This window comes from Eurosta solidaginis, unplaced genomic scaffold (genome assembly GCF_040869045.1).
Source record: "Eurosta solidaginis isolate ZX-2024a unplaced genomic scaffold, ASM4086904v1 ctg00001045.1, whole genome shotgun sequence".
Lineage (NCBI taxonomy): Eukaryota > Metazoa > Arthropoda > Insecta > Diptera > Tephritidae > Eurosta > Eurosta solidaginis.
The window spans coordinates 808,334-829,831 of record NW_027136887.1 but is presented as its reverse complement, the minus strand read 5'-3'; positions in this window follow the sequence as shown (position 1 = coordinate 829,831).

Below are 21,498 nucleotides of genomic sequence, written 5' to 3'. Positions count from 1 at the left end.
TTAAAGTTAAAGTTAAAGTTAAAGTTAAAGTTAAAGTTAAAATTACAGTTAAAGTTAAAGTTAAAGTGTATGTTAAAGTTAAAGCGAAAGTTAAAGTTAAAGTTAAAATAAAGTTAAAGTTAAAGTTAAAGATAAAGTTAAAGTAAAGTTAAAGTTAAACTTAAAGTTAAAGTTGAAGTCAAAAATAAAGTTAAAGTTAAAGTGAAAGTGAAAGTTAAAGTTACAGTTAAAGTTAAAGTTAAAGTTAAAGTTAAAGCTAAAGTTAAAGTTAAAGTTAAAGTTAAAGTTAAAGTTAAAGTTAAAGTTAAAGTTAAAGTTAAAGTTAAAGTTAAAGTTAAAGTTAAAGTTAAAGTTAAAGTTAAAGTTAAAGTTAAAGTTAAAGTTAAAGTTAAAGTTAAAGTTAAAGTTAAAGTTTAAGTTAAAGTTAAAGTTAAAGTGAATGTTAAAGTTAAAGCGAAAGTTAAAGTTAAAGTTAAAGTTAAAGTTAAAGTGAATGTTAAAGTTAAAGTTAAAGTTAAAGTTAAACTTAAAGTTAAAGTTAAAGTTAAAGTTAAAGTTAAAGTTAAATTTAAAGTTAAAGTTAAAGTTAAAGTTAAAGGGAATGTTAAAGTTAAAGCGAAAGTTAAAGTTAAAGTTAAAAATAAAGTTAAAGTTAAAGTTAAAGTTAAAGATAAAGTTAAAGTTAAAGTTAAAGTTAAAGTTAAAGTTAAAGTTAAAGTTAAAGTTAAAGTTAAAGTTAAAGTTAAAGTTAAAGTTAAAGTTAAAGTTAAAGTTAAAGTTAAAGTTAAAGTTAACGTTAAAGTTAAAGTTAAAGTAAAGTTAAAGTTAAAGTTAAAGTCAAAAATAAAGTTAAAGTTAAAGTGAAAGTTAAAGTTAAAGTGAAAGTGAAAGTTAAAGTTAAAGTTAAAGTTACAGTTAAAGTTAAAGTTAAAGCTAAAGTTAAAGTTAAAGTTAAAGTTAAAGTTAAAGTTAAAGTTAAAGTTAAAGTAAATGGTAAAGTTAAAGCGAAAGTTAAAGTTAAAGTTAAAGTCAAAAATAAAGTTAAAGTTAAAGTTAAATTTACAGTTAAAGTTTAAGTTAAAGTTAAAGCTAAAGTTAAAGTTAAAGTTAAAGTTAAAGTTAAAGTTAAAGTTAAAGTTAAAGTTAAAATTAAAGTTAAAGTTAAAGTTAAAGTTAAAGTTAAAGTTAAAGTTAAAGTGAATGTTAAAATTAAAGCGAAAGTTAAAGTTAAAGTTAAAGTTAAAGTTAAAGTTAAAGACAAAGTTAAAGTTAAAGTTAAAGTTAAAGTTAAAGTTAAAGTTAAAGTTAAAGTTAAAGTTAAAGTTAAAGTTAAAGTTAAAGTTAAAGTTAAAGTTAAAGTTAAAGTTAAAGTGAATGTTAAAGTTAAAGTTAAAGTTAAAGTGAATGTTAAAGTTAAAGAGAAAGTTAAAGTTAAGAATAAAGTTAAAGTTAAAGTAAAAGTGGAAGTTAAAGTGGAAGTTAAAGTTAAAGTTAAAGTTAAAGTTAAAGTTAAAGTTAAAATTAAAGTTAAAGCTAAAGTGAATGTTATAGTTAAAGCGAAAGTTAAAGTTAAAGTTAAAAATAAAGTTAAAGTTAAAGTTAAAGTGAAAGTTAAAGTTAAAGTTAAAATTAAAGTTAAAGTTAAAGTTGAAATTAAAGTTAAAGTTAAAGCTAAAGTTAAAGTTAAAGCTAAAGTTAAAGTTAAAGTTAAAGTTAAAGTTAAAGTTAAAGTTAAAGTTAAAGTTAAAGTGAATGTTAAAGTTAAAGCGAAAGTTAAAATTAAAGTTAAAAATAAAGTTAAAGTTAAAGTTAAAGATAAAGTTAAAGTTAAAGTTAAAGTTAAAGTAAAGTTAAAGTTAAAGTTAAAGTTAAAATTAAAGTTAAAGTTAAAGTTAAAGTTGAAGTTAAAGTTGAAGTTAAAGTTAAAGTTAAATTTAAAGTTAAAGTTAAAGTTAAAGTTAAAATTAAAATGTTAAAGTTAAAGCTAAAGTTAAAGTTAAAGCTAAAGTTAAAGTTAAAGTTAAAGTTAAAGTTAAAGTTAAAGTTAAAGTTAAAGTTAAAGTTAAAGTTAAAGTTAAAGTTAAAGTTAAAGTTAAAGTTAAAGTTAAAGTTAGAGTTAAAGTTAAAGTTAAAGTTAAAGTTAAAGTTAAAGTTAGAGTTAAAGTTAAAGTTAAAGTTAAAGTGAATGTTAAAGTTAAAGCGAAAGTTAAAGTTAAAAATAAAGTTAAAGTTAAAGTTAAAGATAAAGTTAAAGTTAAAGTTAAAGTTAAAGTTAAAGTTAAAGTTAAAGTTAAAGTTAAAGTTAAAGTTAAAGTTAAAGTTAAAGTTAAAGTTAAAGTTAAAGTTAAAGTTAAAGTTAAAGTTAAAGTTAAAGTTAAAGTTAAAGTTAAAGTTAAAGTTAAAGTTAAAGTTAAAGTTAAAGTTAAAGTTAAAGTTAAAGTTAAAGTTAAAGTTAAAGTTAAAGTTAAAGTGAATGTTAAAGTTAAAGCGAAAGTTAAAGTTAAAAATAAAGTTAAAGTTACAGTTAAAGTTAAAGTTAAAGATAAAGTTAAAATTAAAGTTAAAGTTAAAGTTAAAGTTAAACTTAAAGTTAAAGTTAAAGTTAAAGTTAAAGTTAAAGTTAAAGTAAAGTTAAAGTTAAAGTTAAAGTTAAAATTAAAGTTAAAGTTAAAGTTGAAGTTAAAGTTAATGTTAAAGTTAAAGTTAAAGTTAAAGTTAAAGTTAAATTTAAAGTTAAAGTTAAAATTAAAATGTTAAAGTTAAAGCTAAAGTTAAGTTAAAGCTAAAGTTAAAGTTAAATTTAAAGTTAAAGTTAAAGTTAAAATTAAAATGTTAAAGTTAAAGTTAAAGCTAAAGTTAAAGTTAAAGCTAAAGTTAAAGTTAAAGTTAAAGTTAAAATTAAAGTTAAAGTTAAAGTTAAAGTTAAAGCTAAAGTTAAAGTTAAAGCTAAAGTTAAAGTTAAAGTTAAAGTTAAAGTTAAAGTTAAAGTTAAAGTTAAAGTTAAAGTTAAAGTTAAAGTTTAAGTTAAAGTTAAAGTTAAAGTTAAAGTATAAGTTAAAGTTAAAGTTAAAGTTAAAGTTAAAGTTAAAGTTAAAGTTAAAGTTAAAGTTAAAGTTAAAGTTAAAGTTAAAGTTAAAGTTAAAGTTAAAGTTAAAGTTAAAGTTAAAGTTAAAGTGAATGTTAAAGTTAAAGCGAAAGTTAAAGTTAAAAATAAAGTTAAAGTTAAAGCTAAAGTTGAAGTTAAAGTTTAAGTTAAAGTTAAAGTTAAAGTTAAAGTTAAAGTTAAAGTTAAAGTTAAAGTTAAAGTTAAAGTTAAAGTTAAAGTTAAAGTTAAAGTTAAAGTTAAAGTTAAAGTTAAAGTTAAAGTTAAAGTTAAAGTTAAAGTTAAAGTTAAAAATAAAGTTAAAGTTAAAGTTAAAGTTAAAGTTAAAGTTAAAAATAAAGTTAAAGTTAAAGTTAAAGTTAAAGTTAAAGCTAAAGTTAAAGTTAAAGTTAAAGCTAAAGTTAAAGTTAAAGTTAAAGTTAAAATTAAAGTTAAAGTGAATGTTAAAGTTAAAGCGAAAGTTAAAGTTAAAGTTAAAAATAAAGTTAAAGTTAAAGTTAAAGTTAAAGATAAAGTTAAAGTTAAAGTTAAAGTTAAAGTTAAAGTTAAAGTTAAAGTAAAGTTAAAGTTAAAGTTAAAATTAAAGTTAAAGTTGAAGTTAAAGTTGAAGTTAAAGTTAAAGTTAAAGTTAAAGTTAAATTTAAAGTTAAAGTTAAAGTTAAAGTTAAAGTTAAAGTTAAAGTTAAAGTTAAAGTTAAAATTAAAATGTTAAAGTTAAAGCTAAAGTTAAAGTTAAAGCTAAAGTTAAAGTTAAAGTTAAAGTTAAAGTTAAAGTTAAAGTTAAAGTTAAAGTGAATGTTAAAGTTAAAGAGAAAGTTAAAGTTAAAGTTAATAATAAAGTTAAAGTTAAAGTGAAAGTGAAAGTTAAAGTGAAAGTTAAAGTTAAAGTTAAAATTAAAGTTAAAGTTAAAGTGAATGTTAAAGTTAAAGCGAAAGTTAAAATTAAAGTTAAAAATAAAGTTAAAGTTAAAGTGAAAGTTAAAGTTAAAGTTAAAGTTAAAGTTAAAGTTAAAATTAAAGTTAAAGTTGAAGTTAAAGTTAAAGTTAAAGTTAAAGTTAAAGTTAAAGTTAAAGTTAAAGTTAAAATTAAAGTTAAAGTTGAAGTTAAAGATAAAGTTAAAGTTAAAGTTAAAGTAAAAGTAAAAGTTAAAGTTAAAGTTAAAGTTAAAGTTAAAGTTAAAGTTAAAGTTAAAGTTAAAGTTAAAGTTAAAGTTAAAGTTAAAGTTAAAATTAAAGTTAACGTTAAAGTTAAAGTGAATGTTAAAGTTAAAGCGAAAGTTAATGTTAAAGTTAAAAATAAAGTTAAAGTTAAAGTGAAAGTTAAAGTTAAAGTTAAAGTTAAAGTTAAAATTAAAGTTAAAGTTAAAGTGAAAGTTAAAGTTAAAGTTAAAGTTAAGAATAAAGTTAAAGTTAAAGCTAAAGTTAAAGTTAAAGTTAAAGTTAAAGTTAAAGTTAAAGTTAAAGTTAAAGTTAAAGTTAAAGTTAAAGTTAAAGTTAAAGTAAATGTTAAAGTTAAAGCGAAAGTTAAAGTTAAAGTTAAAGTTAAAGTCAAAAATAAAGTTAAAGTTAAAGTTAAATTTACAGTTAAAGTTTAAGTTAAAGTTAAAGCTAAAGTTAAAGTTAAAGTTAAAGTTAAAGTTAAAATTAAAGTTAAAGTTAAAGTTAAAGTTAAAGTTAAAGTGAATGTTAAAGTTCAAGCGAAAGTTAAAGTTAAAGTTAAAGTTAAAGTTAAAGTTAAAGACAAAGTTAAAGTTAAAGTTAAAGTTAAAGTTAAAGTTAAAGTTAAAGTGAATGTTAAAGTTAAAGTTAAAGTTAAAGTGAATGTTAAAGTTAAAGAGAAAGTTAAAGTTAAAGTTAAAGTTAAGAATAAAGTTAAAGTTAAAGTAAAAGTGGAAGTTAAAGTGGAAGTTAAAGTTAAAGTTAAAGTTAAAGTTAAAGTTAAAATTAAAGTTAAAGCTAAAGTGAATGTTAAAGTTAAAGTGAAAGTTAAAGTTAAAGTTAAAAATAAAGTTAAAGTTAAAGTTAAAGTGAAAGTTAAAGTTAAAGTTAAAATTAAAGTTAAAGTTAAAGTTAAAGTTGAAATTAAAGTTAAAGTTAAAGTTTAAGTTAAAGCTAAAGTTAAAGTTAAAGCTAAAGTTAAAGTTAAAGTTAAAGTTAAAGTTAAAGTTAAAGTTAAAAATAAAGTTAAAGTTAAAGTTAAAGATAAAGTTGAAGTTAAAGTTAAAGTTAAAGTTAAAGTTAAAGTTAAAGTTAAAGTTAAAGTAAAGTTAAAGTTAAAGTTAAAGTTAAAGTTAAAATTAAAGTTAAAGTTAAAGTTAAAGTTGAAGTTAAAGTTGAAGTTAAAGTTAAAGTTAAATTTAAAGTTAAAGTTAAAGTTAAAGTTAAAGTTAAAATTAAAATGTTAAAGTTAAAGCTAAAGTTAAAGTTAAAGCTAAAGTTAAAGTTAAAGTTAAAGTTAAAGTTAAAGTTAAAGTTAAAGTTAAAGTTAAAGTTAAAGTTAAAGTTAAAGTTAAAGTTAAAGTTAAAGTTAAAGTTAAAGTTAACGTTAAAGTTAAAGTTAAAGTAAAGTTAAAGTTAAAGTTAAAGTTAAAGTCAAAAATAAAGTTAAAGTTAAAGTGAAAGTTAAAGTTAAAGTGAAAGTTAAAGTTAAAGTTAAAGTTACAGTTAAAGTTAAAGTTAAAAATAAAGTTAAAGTTAAAGTTAAAGATAAAGTTAAAGTTAAAGTTAAAGTTAAAGTTAAAGTTAAAGTTAAAGTAAAGTTAAAGTTAAAGTTAAAGTTAAAGTTAAAGTTAAAGTTAAAGTTAAAGTTAAAGTTAAATTTAAAGTTAAAGTTAAAGTTAAAGTTAAAGTAAAGTTAAAGTTAAAGTTAAAGTTAAAGTTAAAGTTAAAGTTAAAGTTAAAGTTAAAGTTAAAGTTAAAGTTAAAGTTAAAGTTAAAGTTAAAGTTAAAGTTAAAGTTAAAGTTAAAGTTAAATTTAAAGTTAAAGTTAAAGTTTAAGTTAAAGTTAAAGTTAAAGTTAAAGTTAAAGTGAATGTTAAAGTTAAAGCGAAAGTTAAAGTTAAAGTTAAAGTTAAAGTGAATGTTAAAGTTAAAGTTAAAGTTAAACTTAAAGTTAAAGTTAAAGTTAAAGTTAAAGTTAAAGTTAAAGTTAAAGTTAAAGTTAAAGTTAAAGTTAAATTTAAAGTTAAAGTTAAAGTTAAAGGGAATGTTAAAATTAAAGTTAAAGTTAAAAATAAAGTTAAAGTTAAAGTTAAAGTTAAAGATAAAGTTAAAGTTAAAGTTAAAGTTAAAGTTAAAGTTAAAGTTAAAGTTAAAGTTAAAGTTAAAGTTAAAGTTAAAGTTAAAGTTAAAGTTAAAGTTAAAGTTAAAGTTAAAGTTAAAGTTAAAGTTAAAGTTAAAGTTAAAGTTAAAGTTAAAGTTAAAGTTAAAGTTAAAGTTAAAGTTAAAGTTAAAGTTAAAGTTAACGTTAAAGTTAAAGTTAAAGTAAAGTTAAAGTTAAAGTGAATGTTAAAGTTAAAGTTAAAGTTAAAGTGAATGTTAAAGTTAAAGGGAAAGTTAAAGTTAAGAATAAAGTTAAAGTTAAAGTAAAAGTGGAAGTTAAAGTTAAAGTTAAAGTTAAAATTAAAGTTAAAGCTAAAGTGAATGTTAAAGTAAAAGCGTTAGTTAAAGCGAAAGTTAAAGTTAAAGTTAAAGTTATAGACAAAGTTAAAGTTAAAGTTAAAGTTAAAGTTAAAGTTAAAGTTAAAGTTAAAGTTAAAGTGAATGTTAAAGTTAAAGTTAAAGTTAAAGTGAATGTTAAAGTTCAAGAGAAAGTTAAAGTTAAAGTTAAGAATAAAGTTAAAGTTAAAGTAAAAGTGGAAGTTAAAGTGGAAGTTAAAGTTAAAGTTAAAGTTAAAGTTAAAGTTGAAATTAAAGTTAAAGCTAAAGTGAATGTTAAAGTTAAAGCGAAAGTTAAAGTTAAAGTTAAAAATAAAGTTAAAGTTAAAGTTAAAGTGAAAGTTAAAGTTATAGTTAAAATTAAAGTTAAAGTTAAAGTTAAAGTTGAAATTAAAGTTAAAGTTAAAGTTAAAGCTAAAGTTAAAGTTAAAGCTAAAGTTAAAGTTAAAGTTAAAGTTAAAGTTAAAGTGAATGTTAAAGTTAAAGCGAAAGTTAAAGTTAAAGTTAAAAATAAAGTTAAAGTTAAAGTTAAAGATAAAGTTAAAGTTAAAGTTAAAGTTAAAGTTAAAGTTAAAGTTAAAGTAAAGTTAAAGTTAAAGTTAAAGTTAAAGTTAAAGTTAAAATTAAAGTTAAAGTTAAAGTTAAAGTTAAAGTTAAAGTTGAAGTTAAAGTTGAAGTTAAAGTTAAAGTTAAATTTAAAGTTAAAGTTAAAGTTAAAGTTAAAGTTAAAATTAAAATGTTAAAGTTAAAGCTAAAGTTAAAGTTAAAGCTAAAGTTAAAGTTAAAGTTAAAGTTAAAGTTAAAGTTAAAGTTAAAGTTAAAGTTAAAGTTAAAGTTAAAGTTAAAGTTAAAGTTAAAGTTAAAGTTAAAGTTAAAGTTAAAGTTAAAGTTAAAGTTAAAGTTAAAGTTAAAGTTAAAGTTAAAGTTAAAGTTAAAGTTAAAGTGAATGTTAAAGTTAAAGCGAAAGTTAAAGTTAAAAATAAAGTTAAAGTTAAAGTTAAAGATAAAGTTAAAGTTAAAGTTAAAGTTAAAGTTAAAGTTAAAGTTAAAGTTAAAGTTAAAGTTAAAGTTAAAGTTAAAGTTAAAGTTAAAGTTAAAGTTAAAGTTAAAGTTAAAGTTAAAGTTAAAGTTAAAGTTAAAGTTAAAGTTAAAGTTAAAGTTAAAGTTAAAATTAAAGTTAAAGTTAAAGTTAAAGTTAAAGTTAAAGTGAATGTTAAAGTTAAAGCGAAAGTTAAAGTTAAAAATAAAGTTAAAGTTAAAGTTAAAGATAAAGTTAAAGTTAAAGTTAAAGTTAAAGTTAAAGTTAAACTTAAAGTTAAAGTTAAAGTTAAAGTTAAAGTTAAAGTAAAGTTAAAGTTAAAGTTAAAATTAAAGTTAAAGTTAAAGTTGAAGTTAAAGTTAAAGTTAAAGTTAAAGTTAAAGTTAAAGTTAAATTTAAAGTTAAAGTTAAAGTTAAAATTAAAATGTTAAAGTTAAAGCTAAAGTTAAAGTTAAAGCTAAAGTTAAAGTTAAATTTAAAGTTAAAGTTAAAGTTAAAATTAAAATGTTAAAGTTAAAGTTAAAGTTAAAGCTAAAGTTAAAGTTAAAGCTAAAGTTAAAGTTAAAGTTAAAGTTAAAATTAAAGTTAAAGTTAAAGTTAAAGTTAAAGCTAAAGTTAAAGTTAAAGCTAAAGTTAAAGTTAAAGTTAAAGTTAAAGTTAAAGTTAAAGTTAAAGTTAAAGTTAAAGTTAAAGTTAAAGTTAAAGTTTAAGTTAAAGTTAAAGTTAAAGTTAAAGTTTAAGTTAAAGTTAAAGTTAAAGTTAAAGTTAAAGTTAAAGTTAAAGTTAAAGTTAAAGTTAAAGTTAAAGTTAAAGTTAAAGTTAAAGTTAAAGTTAAAGTGAATGTTAAAGTTAAAGCGAAAGTTAAAGTTAAAAATAAAGTTAAAGTTAAAGCTAAAGTTGAAGTTAAAGTTTAAGTTAAAGTTAAAGTTAAAGTTAAAGTTAAAGTTAAAGTTAAAGTTAAAGTTAAAGTTAAAGTTAAAGTTAAAGTTAAAGTTAAAGTTAAAGTTAAAGTTAAAAATAAAGTTAAAGTTAAAGTTAAAGTTAAAGTTAAAGTTAAAGTTAAAAATAAAGTTAAAGTTAAAGTTAAAGCTAAAGTTAAAGTTAAAGTTAAAGCTAAAGTTAAAGTTAAAGTTAAAGTTAAAGTTAAAATTAAAGTTAAAGTGAATGTTAAAGTTAAAGCGAAAGTTAAAGTTAAAGTTAAAAATAAAGTTAAAGTTAAAGTTAAAGTTAAAGATAAAGTTAAAGTTAAAGTTAAAGTTAAAGTTAAAGTAAAGTTAAAGTTAAAGTTAAAATTAAAGGTAAAGTTAAAGTTGAAGTTAAAGTTGAAGTTAAAGTTAAAGTTAAAGTTAAAGTTAAAGTTAAAGTTAAATTTAAAGTTAAAGTTAAAGTTAAAGTTAAAGTTAAAATTAAAATGTTAAAGTTAAAGCTAAAGTTAAATTTAAAGCTAAAGTTAAAGTTAAAGTTAAAGTTAAAGTTAAAGTTAAAGTTAAAGTTAAAGTTAAAGTTAAAGTTAAAGTTAAAGTTAAAGTTAAAGTTAAAGTTAAAGTTAAAGTTAAAGTTAAAGTTAAAGTTAAAGTTAAAATTAAAATGTTAAAGTTAAAGCTAAAGTTAAAGTTAAAGCTAAAGTTAAAGTTAAAGTTAAAGTTAAAGTTAAAGTTAAAGTTAAAGTTAAAGTGAATGTTAAAGTTAAAGAGAAAGTTAAAGTTAAAGTTAATAATAAAGTTAAAGTTAAAGTGAAAGTGAAAGTTAAAGTGAAAGTTAAAGTTAAAGTTAAAATTAAAGTTAAAGTTAAAGTGAATGTTAAAGTTAAAGCGAAAGTTAAAATTAAAGTTAAAAATAAAGTTAAAGTTAAAGTGAAAGTTAAAGTTAAAGTTAAAGTTAAAGTTAAAGTTAAAATTAAAGTTAAAGTTGAAGTTAAAGTTAAAGTTAAAGTTAAAGTTAAAGTTAAAGTTAAAATTAAAGTTAAAGTTGAAGTTAAAGATAAAGTTAAAGTTAAAGTTAAAGTAAAAGTTAAAGTTAAAGTTAAAGTTAAAGTTAAAGTTAAAGTTAAAGTTAAAGTTAAAGTTAAAGTTAAAGTTAAAGTTAAAGTTAAAATTAAAGTTAACGTTAAAGTTAAAGTGAATGTTAAAGTTAAAGCGAAAGTTAATATTAAAGTTAAAAATAAAGTTAAAGTTAAAGTGAAAGTTAAAGTTAAAGTTAAAGTTAAAGTTAAAGTTAAAATTAAAGTTAAAGTTAAAGTGAAAGTTAAAGTTAAAGTTAAAGTTAAGAATAAAGTTAAAGTTAAAGCTAAAGTTAAAGTTAAAGTTAAAGTTAAAGTTAAAGTTAAAGTTAAAGTTAAAGTTAAAGTAAATGTTAAAGTTAAAGCGAAAGTTAAAGTTAAAGTTAAAGTTAAAGTCAAAAATAAAGTTAAAGTTAAAGTTAAATTTACAGTTAAAGTTTAAGTTAAAGTTAAAGCTAAAGTTAAAGTTAAAGTTAAAGTTAAAGTTAAAATTAAAGTTAAAGTTAAAGTTAAAGTTAAAGTTAAAGTTAAAGTGAATGTTAAAGTTCAAGCGAAAGTTAAAGTTAAAGTTAAAGTTAAAGTTAAAGTTAAAGACAAAGTTAAAGTTAAAGTTAAAGTTAAAGTTAAAGTTAAAGTTAAAGTTAAAGTTAAAGTGAATGTTAAAGTTAAAGTTAAAGTTAAAGTGAATGTTAAAGTTAAAGAGAAAGTTAAAGTTAAAGTTAAAGTTAAGAATAAAGTTAAAGTTAAAGTAAAAGTGGAAGTTAAAGTGGAAGTTAAAGTTAAAGTTAAAGTTAAAGTTAAAGTTAAAGTTAAAATTAAAGTTAAAGCTAAAGTGAATGTTAAAGTTAAAGTGAAAGTTAAAGTTAAAGTTAAAAATAAAGTTAAAGTTAAAGTTAAAGTGAAAGTTAAAGTTAAAGTTAAAATTAAAGTTAAAGTTAAAGTTAAAGTTGAAATTAAAGTTAAAGTTAAAGTTTAAGTTAAAGCTAAAGTTAAAGTTAAAGCTAAAGTTAAAGTTAAAGTTAAAGTTAAAGTTAAAGTTAAAGTTAAAGTGAATGTTAAAGTTAAAGCGAAAGTTAAAGTTAAAGTTAAAAATAAAGTTAAAGTTAAAGTTAAAGATAAAGTTGAAGTTAAAGTTAAAGTTAAAGTTAAAGTTAAAGTTAAAGTTAAAGTAAAGTTAAAGTTAAAGTTAAAGTTAAAGTTAAAATTAAAGTTAAAGTTAAAGTTAAAGTTGAAGTTAAAGTTGAAGTTAAAGTTAAAGTTAAATTTAAAGTTAAAGTTAAAGTTAAAGTTAAAGTTAAAATTAAAATGTTAAAGTTAAAGCTAAAGTTAAAGTTAAAGCTAAAGTTAAAGTTAAAGTTAAAGTTAAAGTTAAAGTTAAAGTTAAAGTTAAAGTTAAAGTTAAAGTTAAAGTTAAAGTTAAAGTTAAAGTTAAAGTTAACGTTAAAGTTAAAGTTAAAGTAAAGTTAAAGTTAAAGTTAAAGTTAAAGTCAAAAATAAAGTTAAAGTTAAAGTGAAAGTTAAAGTTAAAGTGAAAGTTAAAGTTAAAGTTAAAGTTACAGTTAAAGTTAAAGTTAAAAATAAAGTTAAAGTTAAAGTTAAAGATAAAGTTAAAGTTAAAGTTAAAGTTAAAGTTAAAGTTAAAGTAAAGTTAAAGTTAAAGTTAAAGTTAAAGTTAAAGTTAAAGTTAAAGTTAAATTTAAAGTTAAAGTTAAAGTTAAAGTTAAAGTAAAGTTAAAGTTAAAGTTAAAGTTAAAGTTAAAGTTAAAGTTAAAGTTAAAGTTAAAGTTAAAGTTAAAGTTAAAGTTAAAGTTAAAGTTAAAGTTAAATTTAAAGTTAAAGTTAAAGTTTAAGTTAAAGTTAAAGTTAAAGTGAATGTTAAAGTTAAAGCGAAAGTTAAAGTTAAAGTTAAAGTTAAAGTTAAAGTGAATGTTAAAGTTAAAGTTAAAGTTAAACTTAAAGTTAAAGTTAAAGTTAAAGTTAAAGTTAAAGTTAAAGTTAAAGTTAAAGTTAAATTTAAAGTTAAAGTTAAAGTTAAAGGGAATGTTAAAATTAAAGTTAAAGTTAAAAATAAAGTTAAAGTTAAAGTTAAAGTTAAAGATAAAGTTAAAGTTAAAGTTAAAGTTAAAGTTAAAGTTAAAGTTAAAGTTAAAGTTAAAGTTAAAGTTAAAGTTAAAGTTAAAGTTAAAGTTAAAGTTAAAGTTAAAGTTAAAGTTAAAGTTAAAGTTAAAGTTAAAGTTAAAGTTAAAGTTAAAGTTAAAGTTAAAGTTAAAGTTAAAGTTAAAGTTAAAGTTAAAGTTAACGTTAAAGTTAAAGTTAAAGTAAAGTTAAAGTTAAAGTGAATGTTAAAGTTAAAGTTAAAGTTAAAGTGAATGTTAAAGTTAAAGGGAAAGTTAAAGTTAAGAATAAAGTTAAAGTTAAAGTAAAAGTGGAAGTTAAAGTGGAAGTTAAAGTTAAAGTTAAAGTTAAAATTAAAGTTAAAGCTAAAGTGAATGTTAAAGTAAAAGCGTTAGTTAAAGCGAAAGTTAAAGTTAAAGTTAAAGTAATAGACAAAGTTAAAGTTAAAGTTAAAGTTAAAGTTAAAGTTAAAGTTAAAGTTAAAGTTAAAGTTAAAGTGAATGTTAAAGTTAAAGTTAAAGTTAAAGTGAATGTTAAAGTTAAAGAGAAAGTTAAAGTTAAAGTTAAGAATAAAGTTAAAGTTAAAGTAAAAGTGGAAGTTAAAGTGGAAGTTAAAGTTAAAGTTAAAGTTAAAGTTAAAGTTGAAATTAAAGTTAAAGCTAAAGTGAATGTTAAAGTTAAAGCGAAAGTTAAAGTTAAAGTTAAAAATAAAGTTAAAGTTAAAGTTAAAGTGAAAGTTAAAGTTATAGTTAAAATTAAAGTTAAAGTTAAAGTTAAAGTTGAAATTAAAGTTAAAGTTAAAGTTAAAGTTAAAGCTAAAGTTAAAGTTAAAGCTAAAGTTAAAGTTAAAGTTAAAGTTAAAGTTAAAGTGAATGTTAAAGTTAAAGCGAAAGTTAAAGTTAAAGTTAAAAATAAAGTTAAAGTTAAAGTTAAAGATAAAGTTAAAGTTAAAGTTAAAGTTAAAGTTAAAGTTAAAGTTAAAGTTAAAGTTAAAGTAAAGTTAAAGTTAAAGTTAAAGTTAAAGTTAAAATTAAAGTTAAAGTTAAAGTTAAAGTTAAAGTTGAAGTTAAAGTTGAAGTTAAAGTTAAAGTTAAATTTAAAGTTAAAGTTAAAGTTAAAGTTAAAGTTAAAATTAAAATGTTAAAGTTAAAGCTAAAGTTAAAGTTAAAGCTAAAGTTAAAGTTAAAGTTAAAGTTAAAGTTAAAGTTAAAGTTAAAGTTAAAGTTAAAGTTAAAGTTAAAGTTAAAGTTAAAGTTAAAGTTAAAGTTAAAGTTAAAGTTAAAGTTAAAGTTAAAGTTAAAGTTAAAGTTAAAGTTAAAGTTAAAGTTAAAGTTAAAGTTAAAGTTAAAGTGAATGTTAAAGTTAAAGCGAAAGTTAAAGTTAAAAATAAAGTTAAAGTTAAAGTTAAAGATAAAGTTAAAGTTAAAGTTAAAGTTAAAGTTAAAGTTAAAGTTAAAGTTAAAGTTAAAGTTAAAGTTAAAGTTAAAGTTAAAGTTAAAGTTAAAGTTAAAGTTAAAGTTAAAGTTAAAGTTAAAGTTAAAGTTAAAGTTAAAGTTAAAATTAAAGTTAAAGTTAAAGTTAAAGTTAAAGTTAAAGTTAAAGTGAATGTTAAAGTTAAAGCGAAAGTTAAAGTTAAAAATAAAGTTAAAGTTAAAGTTAAAGATAAAGTTAAAGTTAAAGTTAAAGTTAAAGTTAAAGTTAAAGTTAAACTTAAAGTTAAAGTTAAAGTTAAAGTTAAAGTTAAAGTAAAGTTAAAGTTAAAGTTAAAATTAAAGTTAAAGTTAAAGTTGAAGTTAAAGTTAAAGTTAAAGTTAAAGTTAAAGTTAAAGTTAAATTTAAAGTTAAAGTTAAAGTTAAAATTAAAATGTTAAAGTTAAAGCTAAAGTTAAAGTTAAAGCTAAAGTTAAAGTTAAATTTAAAGTTAAAGTTAAAGTTAAAATTAAAATGTTAAAGTTAAAGTTAAAGTTAAAGCTAAAGTTAAAGTTAAAGCTAAAGTTAAAGTTAAAGTTAAAGTTAAAATTAAAGTTAAAGTTAAAGTTAAAGTTAAAGCTAAAGTTAAAGTTAAAGCTAAAGTTAAAGTTAAAGTTAAAGTTAAAGTTAAAGTTAAAGTTAAAGTTAAAGTTAAAGTTAAAGTTAAAGTTTAAGTTAAAGTTAAAGTTAAAGTTTAAGTTAAAGTTAAAGTTAAAGTTAAAGTTAAAGTTAAAGTTAAAGTTAAAGTTAAAGTTAAAGTTAAAGTTAAAGTTAAAGTTAAAGTTAAAGTTAAAGTGAATGTTAAAGTTAAAGCGAAAGTTAAAGTTAAAAATAAAGTTAAAGTTAAAGCTAAAGTTGAAGTTAAAGTTTAAGTTAAAGTTAAAGTTAAAGTTAAAGTTAAAGTTAAAGTTAAAGTTAAAGTTAAAGTTAAAGTTAAAGTTAAAGTTAAAGTTAAAGTTAAAAATAAAGTTAAAGTTAAAGTTAAAGTTAAAGTTAAAGTTAAAAATAAAGTTAAAGTTAAAGTTAAAGCTAAAGTTAAAGTTAAAGTTAAAGCTAAAGTTAAAGTTAAAGTTAAAGTTAAAGTTAAAATTAAAGTTAAAGTGAATGTTAAAGTTAAAGCGAAAGTTAAAGTTAAAGTTAAAAATAAAGTTAAAGTTAAAGTTAAAGTTAAAGATAAAGTTAAAGTTAAAGTTAAAGTTAAAGTTAAAGTAAAGTTAAAGTTAAAGTTAAAATTAAAGGTAAAGTTAAAGTTGAAGTTAAAGTTGAAGTTAAAGTTAAAGTTAAAGTTAAAGTTAAAGTTAAATTTAAAGTTAAAGTTAAAGTTAAAGTTAAAGTTAAAATTAAAATGTTAAAGTTAAAGCTAAAGTTAAATTTAAAGCTAAAGTTAAAGTTAAAGTTAAAGTTAAAGTTAAAGTTAAAGTTAAAGTTAAAGTTAAAGTTAAAGTTAAAGTTAAAGTTAAAGTTAAAATGAATGTTAAAGTTAAAGAGAAAGTTAAAGTTAAAGTTAATTATAAAGTTAAAGTTAAAGTGAAAGTGAAAGTTAAAGTGAAAGTTAAAGTTAAAGTTAAAATTAAAGTTAAAGTTAAAGTGAATGTTAAAGTTAAAGCGAAAGTTAAAGTTAAAGTTAAAAATAAAGTTAAAGTTAAAGTGAAAGTTAAAGTTAAAGTTAAAGTTAAAGTTAAAGTTAAAGTTAAAATTAAAGTTAAAGTTGAAGTTAAAGTTAAAGTTAAAGTTAAAGTTAAAGTTAAAATTAAAGTTAAAGTTGAAGTTAAAGATAAAGTTAAAGTTAAAGTTAAAGTTAAAGTTAAAGTTAAAGTTAAAGTTAAAGTTAAAGTTAAAGTTAAAGTTAAAGTTAAAGTTAAAGTTAACGTTAAAGTTAAAGTGAATGTTAAAGTTAAAGCGAAAGTTAAAGTTAAAGTTAAAGTTAAAGTTAAAGTTAAAGTTAAAGTTAAAGTTAAAGTTAAAGTTAAAGACAAAGTTAAAGTTAAAGTTAAAGTTAAAGTTAAAGTTAAAGTTAAAGTTAAAGTTAAAGTGAATGTTAAAGTTAAAGTTAAAGTGAATGTTAAAGTTAAAGAGAAAGTTAAAGTTAAAGTTAAGAATAAAGTTAAAGTTAAAGTAAAAGTGGAAGTTAAAGTGGAAGTTAAAGTTAAAGTTAAAGTTAAAGTTAAAGTTAAAGTTAAAGTTAAAATTAAAGTTAAAGCTAAAGTGAATGTTAAAGTTAAAGCGAAAGTTAAAGTTAAAGTTAAAAATAAAGTTAAAGTTAAAGTTAAAGTGAAAGTTAAAGTTAAAGTTAAAATTAAAGTTAAAGTTAAAGTTGAAATTAAAGTTAAAGTTAAAGTTAAAGTTAAAGCTAAAGTTAAAGTTAAAGCTAAAGTTAAAGTTAAAGTTAAAGTTAAAGTTAAAGTTAAAGTTAAAGTTAAAGTGAATGTTAAAGTTAAAGCGAAAGTTAAAGTTAAAGTTAAAAATAAAGTTAAAGTTAAAGTTAAAGATAAAGTTAAAGTTAAAGTTAAAGTTAAAGTAAAGTTAAAGTTAAAGTTAAAGTTAAAATCAAAGTTAAAGTTAAAGTGAAAGTTAAAGTTAAAGTTAAAGTTAAGAATAAAGTTAAAGTTAAAGCTAAAGTTAAAGTTAAAGTTAAAGTTAAAGTTAAAGTTAAAGTTAAAGTTAAAGTTAAAGTTAAAGTTAAAGTTAAAGTTAAAGTTAAAGTAAATGTTAAAGTTAAAGCGAAAGTTAAAGTTAAAGTCAAAAATAAAGTTAAAGTTAAAGTTAAATTTACAGTTAAAGTTTAAGTTAAAGTTAAAGCTAAAGTTAAAGTTAAAGTTAAAGTTAAAGTTAAAGTTAAAGTTAAAATTAAAGTTAAAGTTAAAGTTAAAGTTAAAGTTAAAGTTAAAGTTAAAGTTAAAGTTAAAGTTAAAGTGAATGTTAAAGTTAAAGCGAAAGTTAAAGTTAAAGTTAAAGTTAAAGACAAAGTTAAAGTTAAAGTTAAAGTTAAAGTTAAAGTTAAAGTGAATGTTAAAGTTAAAGTTAAAGTTAAAGTTAAAGTGAATGTTAAAGTTAAAGAGAAAGTTAAAGTTAAAGTTAAGAATAAAGTTAAAGTTAAAGTAAAAGTGGAAGTTAAAGTGGAAGTTAAAGTTAAAGTTAAAGTTAAAGTTAAAATTAAAGTTAAAGCTAAAGTGAATGTTAAAGTTAAAGCGAAAGTTAAAGTTAAAAATAAAGTTAAAGTTAAAGTTAAAGTGAAAGTTAAAGTTAAAGTTAAAATTAAAGTTAAAGTTGAAATTAAAGTTAAAGTTAAAGTTAAAGTTAAAGTTAAAGCTAAAGTTAAAGTTAAAGCTAAAGTTAAAGTTAAAGTTAAAGTTAAAGTTAAAGTTAAAGTTAAAGTTAAAGTGAATGTTAAAGTTAAAGCGAAAGTTAAAGTTAAAGTTAAAAATAAAGTTAAAGTTAAAGTTAAAGTAAAGTTAAAGTTAAAGTTAAACTTAAAGTTAAAAATAAAGTTAAAGTTAAAGTTAAAGTTAAAGATAAAGTTAAAGTTAAAGTTAAAGTTAAAGTTAAAGTTAAAGTTAAAGTTAAAGTTAAAGTTAAAGTTAAAGTTAAAGTTAAAGTTAAAGTGAATGTTAAAGTTAAAGAGAAAGTTAAAGTTAAAGTTAAAGTGAAAGTGAAAGTTAAAGTGAAAGTTAAAGTTAAAGTTAAAATTAAAGTTAAAGTTAAAGTGAATGTTAAAGTTAAAGCGAAAGTTAAAGTTAAAGTTAAAAATAAAGTTAAAGTTAAAGTGAAAGTTAAAGTTAAAGTTAAAGTTAAAGTTAAAGTTAAAGTTAAAGTTAAAGTTAAAGTTAAAGTTAAAGTTAAAGTTAAAGTTAAAGTTAAAGTTAAAGTTAAAATTAAAGTTAAAGTTGAAGTTAAAGTTAAAGTTAAAGTTAAAGTTAAAGTTAAAGTTAAAGTTAAAGTTAAAGTTAAAGTTAAAATTAAAGTTAAAGTTGAAGTTAAAGATAAAGTTAAAGTTAAAGTTAAAGTTAAAGTTAAAGTTAAAGTTAAAGTTAAAGTTAAAGTTAAAGTTAAAGTTAAAGTTAAAGTTAAAGTTAAAGTTAAAGTTAAAGTTAAAGTTAAAGTTAAAGTTAAAGTTAAAGTTAAAGTTAAAGTTAAAGTTAAAGTTAAAGTTAAAGTTAACGTTAAAGTTAAAGTGAATGTTAAAGTTAAAGCGAAAGTTAAAGTTAAAGTTAAAGTTAAAGTTAAAGACAAAGTTAAAGACAAAGTTAAAGTTAAAGTTAAAGTTAAAGTTAAAGTTAAAGTTAAAGTTAAAGTTAAAGTTAAAGTTAAAGTTAAAGTTAAAGTTAAAGTTAAAGTTAAAGTTAAAGTTAAAGTTAAAGTTAAAGTTAAAGTTAAAGTTAAAGTGAATGTTAAAGTTAAAGTTAAAGTTAAAGTTAAAGTGAATGTTAAAGTTAAAGAGAAAGTTAAAGTTAAAGTTAAGAATAAAGTTAAAGTTAAAGTAAAAGTGGAAGTTAAAGTGGAAGTTAAAGTTAAAGTTAAAGTTAAAGTTAAAATTAAAGTTAAAGCTAAAGTGAATGTTAAAGTTAAAGCGAAAGTTAAAGTTAAAGTTAAAAATAAAGTTAAAGTTAAAGTTAAAGTGAAAGTTAAAGTTAAAGTTAAAATTAAAGTTAAAGTTAAAGTTAAAGTTGAAATTAAAGTTAAAGTTAAAGTTAAAGTTAAAGCTAAAGTTAAAGTTAAAGCTAAAGTTAAAGTTAAAGTTAAAGTTAAAGTTAAAGTTAAAGTTAAAGTTAAAGTTAAAGTAAATGTTAAAGTTAAAGCGAAAGTTAAAGTTAAAGTTAAAAATAAAGTTAAAGTTAAAGTTAAAGATAAAGTTAAAGTTAAAGTTAAAGTTAAAGTTAAAGTAAAGTTAAAGTTAAAGTTAAAGTTAAAGTTAAAGTTAAAGTTAAAATCAAAGTTAAAGTTAAAGTGAAAGTTAAAGTTAAAGTTAAAGTTAAGAATAAAGTTAAAGTTAAAGCTAAAGTTAAAGTTAAAGTTAAAGTTAAAGTTAAAGTTAAAGTTAAAGTTAAAGTTAAAGTTAAAGTTAAAGTTAAAGTTAAAGTTAAAGTTAAAGTTAAAGTTAAAGTTAAAGTAAATGTTAAAGTTAAAGCGAAAGTTAAAGTTAAAGTTAAAGTTAAAGTCAAAAATAAAGTTAAAGTTAAAGTTAAATTTACAGTTAAAGTTTAAGTTAAAGTTAAAGCTAAAGTTAAAGTTAAAGTTAAAGTTAAAGTTAAAGTTAAAATTAAAGTTAAAGTTAAAGTTAAAGTTAAAGTTAAAGTTAAAATGAATGTTAAAGTTAAAGCGAAAGTTAAAGTTAAAGTTAAAGTTAAAGACAAAGTTAAAGTTAAAGTTAAAGTTAAAGTTAAAGTTAAGGTGAATGTTAAAGTTAAAGTTAAAGTTAAAGTGAATGTTAAAGTTAAAGAGAAAGTTAAAGTTAAAGTTAAGAATAAAGTTAAAGTTAAAGTAAAAGTGGAAGTTAAAGTGGAAGTTAAAGTTAAAGTTAAAGTTAAAGTTAAAATTAAAGTTAAAGCTAAAGTGAATGTTAAAGTTAAAGCGAAAGTTAAAGTTAAAGTTAAAAATAAAGTTAAAGTTAAAGTTAAAGTGAAAGTTAAAGTTAAAATTAAAGTTAAAGTTAAAGTTAAAGTTAAAGTTGAAATTAAAGTTAAAGTTAAAGTTAAAGTTGAAGCTAAAGTTAAAGTTAAAGCTAAAGTTAAAGTTAAAGTTAAAGTTAAAGTTAAAGTTAAAGTTAAAGTTAAAGTTAAAGTGAATGTTAAAGTTAAAGCGAAAGTTAAAGTTAAAGTTAAAAATAAAGTTAAAGTTAAAGTTAAAGATAAAGTTAAAGTTAAAGTTAAAGTTAAAGTTAAAGTTAAAGTAAAGTTAAAGTTAAAGTTAAAGTTAAAGTTAAAATTAAAGTTAAAGTTAAAGTTGAAGTTAAAGTTGAAGTTAAAGTTAAAGTTAAATTTAAAGTTAAAGTTAAATTTAAAATTAAAATGTTAAAGTTAAAGCTAAAGTTAAAGTTAAAGCTAAAGTTAAACTTAAAGTTAAAGTTAAAGTTAAAGTTAAAGTTAAAGTTAAAGTTAAAGTTAAAGTTAAAGTTAAAGTTAAAGTTAAAGTTAACGTTAAAGTTAAAGTTAAAGTAAAGTTAAAGTTAAAGTTAAAGTTAAAGTCAAAAATAAAGTTAAAGTTAAAGTGAAAGTTAAAGTTAAAGTGAAAGTTAAAGTTAAAGTTAAAGTTAAAGTTACAGTTAAAGTTAAAGTTAAAAATAAAGTTAAAGTTAAAGTTAAAGATAAAGTTAAAGTTAAAGTTAAAGTTAAAGTTAAAGTTAAAGTTAAAGTAAAGTTAAAGTTAAAGTTAAAGTTAAAGTTAAAGTTAAAGTTAAAGTTAAAGTTAAAGTTAAAGTTAAAGTTAAAGTTAAAGTTAACGTTAAAGTTAAAGTTAAAGTAAAGTTAAAGTTAAAGTTAAAGTTAAAGTCAAAAATAAAGTTAAAGTTAAAGTGAAAGTTAAAGTTAAAGTGAAAGTTAAAGTTAAAGTTAAAGTTACAGTTAAAGTTAAAGTTAAAAATAAAGTTAAAGTTAAAGTTAAAGATAAAGTTAAAGTTAAAGTTAAAGTTAAAGTTAAAGTTAAAGTTAAAGTTAAAGTTAAAGTTAAAGTTAAAGTTAAAGTTAAAGTTAAAGTTAAAGTTAAAGTTAAAGTTAAAGTGAATGTTAAAGTTAAAGTTAAAGTTAAAGTGAATGTTAAAGTTAAAGAGAAAGTTAAAGTTAAAGTTAAGAATAAAGTTAAAGTTAAAGTAAAAGTGGAAGTTAAAGTGGAAGTTAAAGTTAAAGTTAAAGTTAAAGTTAAAGTTAAAATTAAAGTTAAAGCTAAAGTGAATGTTAAAGTTAAAGCGAAAGTTAAAGTTAAAGTTAAAAATAAAGTTAAAGTTAAAGTTAAAGTGAAAGTTAAAGTTAAAGTTAAAATTAAAGTTAAAGTTAAAGTTAAAGTTGAAATTAAAGTTAAAGTTAAAGTTAAAGTTAAAGCTAAAGTTAAAGTTAAAGCTAAAGTTAAAGTTAAAGTTAAAGTTAAAGTTAAAGTTAAAGTTAAAGTAAATGTTAAAGTTAAAGCGAAAGTTAAAGTTAAAGTTAAAAATAAAGTTAAAGTTAAAGTTAAAGATAAAGTTAAAGTTAAAGTTAAAGTTAAAGTTAAAGTTAAAGTAAAGTTAAAGTTAAAGTTAAAGTTAAAGTTAAAGTTAAAATCAAAGTTAAAGTTAAAGTGAAAGTTAAAGTTAAAGTTAAAGTTAAGAATAAAGTTAAAGTTAAAGCTAAAGTTAAAGTTAAAGTTAAAGTTAAAGTTAAAGTTAAAGTTAAAGTTAAAGTTAAAGTTAAAGTTAAAGTTAAAGTTAAAGTTAAAGTTAAAGTTAAAGTAAATGTTAAAGTTAAAGCGAAAGTTAAAGTTAAAGTTAAAGTCAAAAATAAAGTTAAAGTTAAAGTTAAATTTACAGTTAAAGTTTAAGTTAAAGTTAAAGCTAAAGTTAAAGTTAAAGTTAAAGTTAAAGTTAAAGTTAAGGTTAAAGTTAAAGTTAAAATTAAAGTTAAAGTTAAAGTTAAAGTTAAAGTTAAAGTTAAAGTTAAAGTTAAAGTTAAAGTTAAAGTTAAAGTTAAAGTTAAAGTGAATGTTAAAGTTAAAGCGAAAGTTAAAGTTAAAGTTAAAGTTAAAGACAAAGTTAAAGTTAAAGTTAAAGTTAAAGTTAAAGTTAAAGTTAAAGTTAAAGTTAAAGTTAAAGTGAATGTTAAAGTTAAAGTTAAAGTTAAAGTGAATGTTAAAGTTAAAGATAAAGTTAAAGTTAAAGTTAAGAATAAAGTTAAAGTTAAAGTAAAAGTGGAAGTTAAAGTGGAAGTTAAAGTTAAAGTTAAAGTTAAAATTAAAGTTAAAGCTAAAGTGAATGTTAAAGTTAAAGCGAAAGTTAAAGTTAAAGTTAAAAATAAAGTTAAAGTTAAAGTTAAAGTTAAAGTGAAAGTTAAAGTTAAAATTAAAGTTAAAGTTAAAGTTAAAGTTGAAATTAAAGTTAAAGTTAAAGTTAAAGTTGAAGCTAAAGTTAAAGTTAAAGCTAAAGTTAAAGTTAAA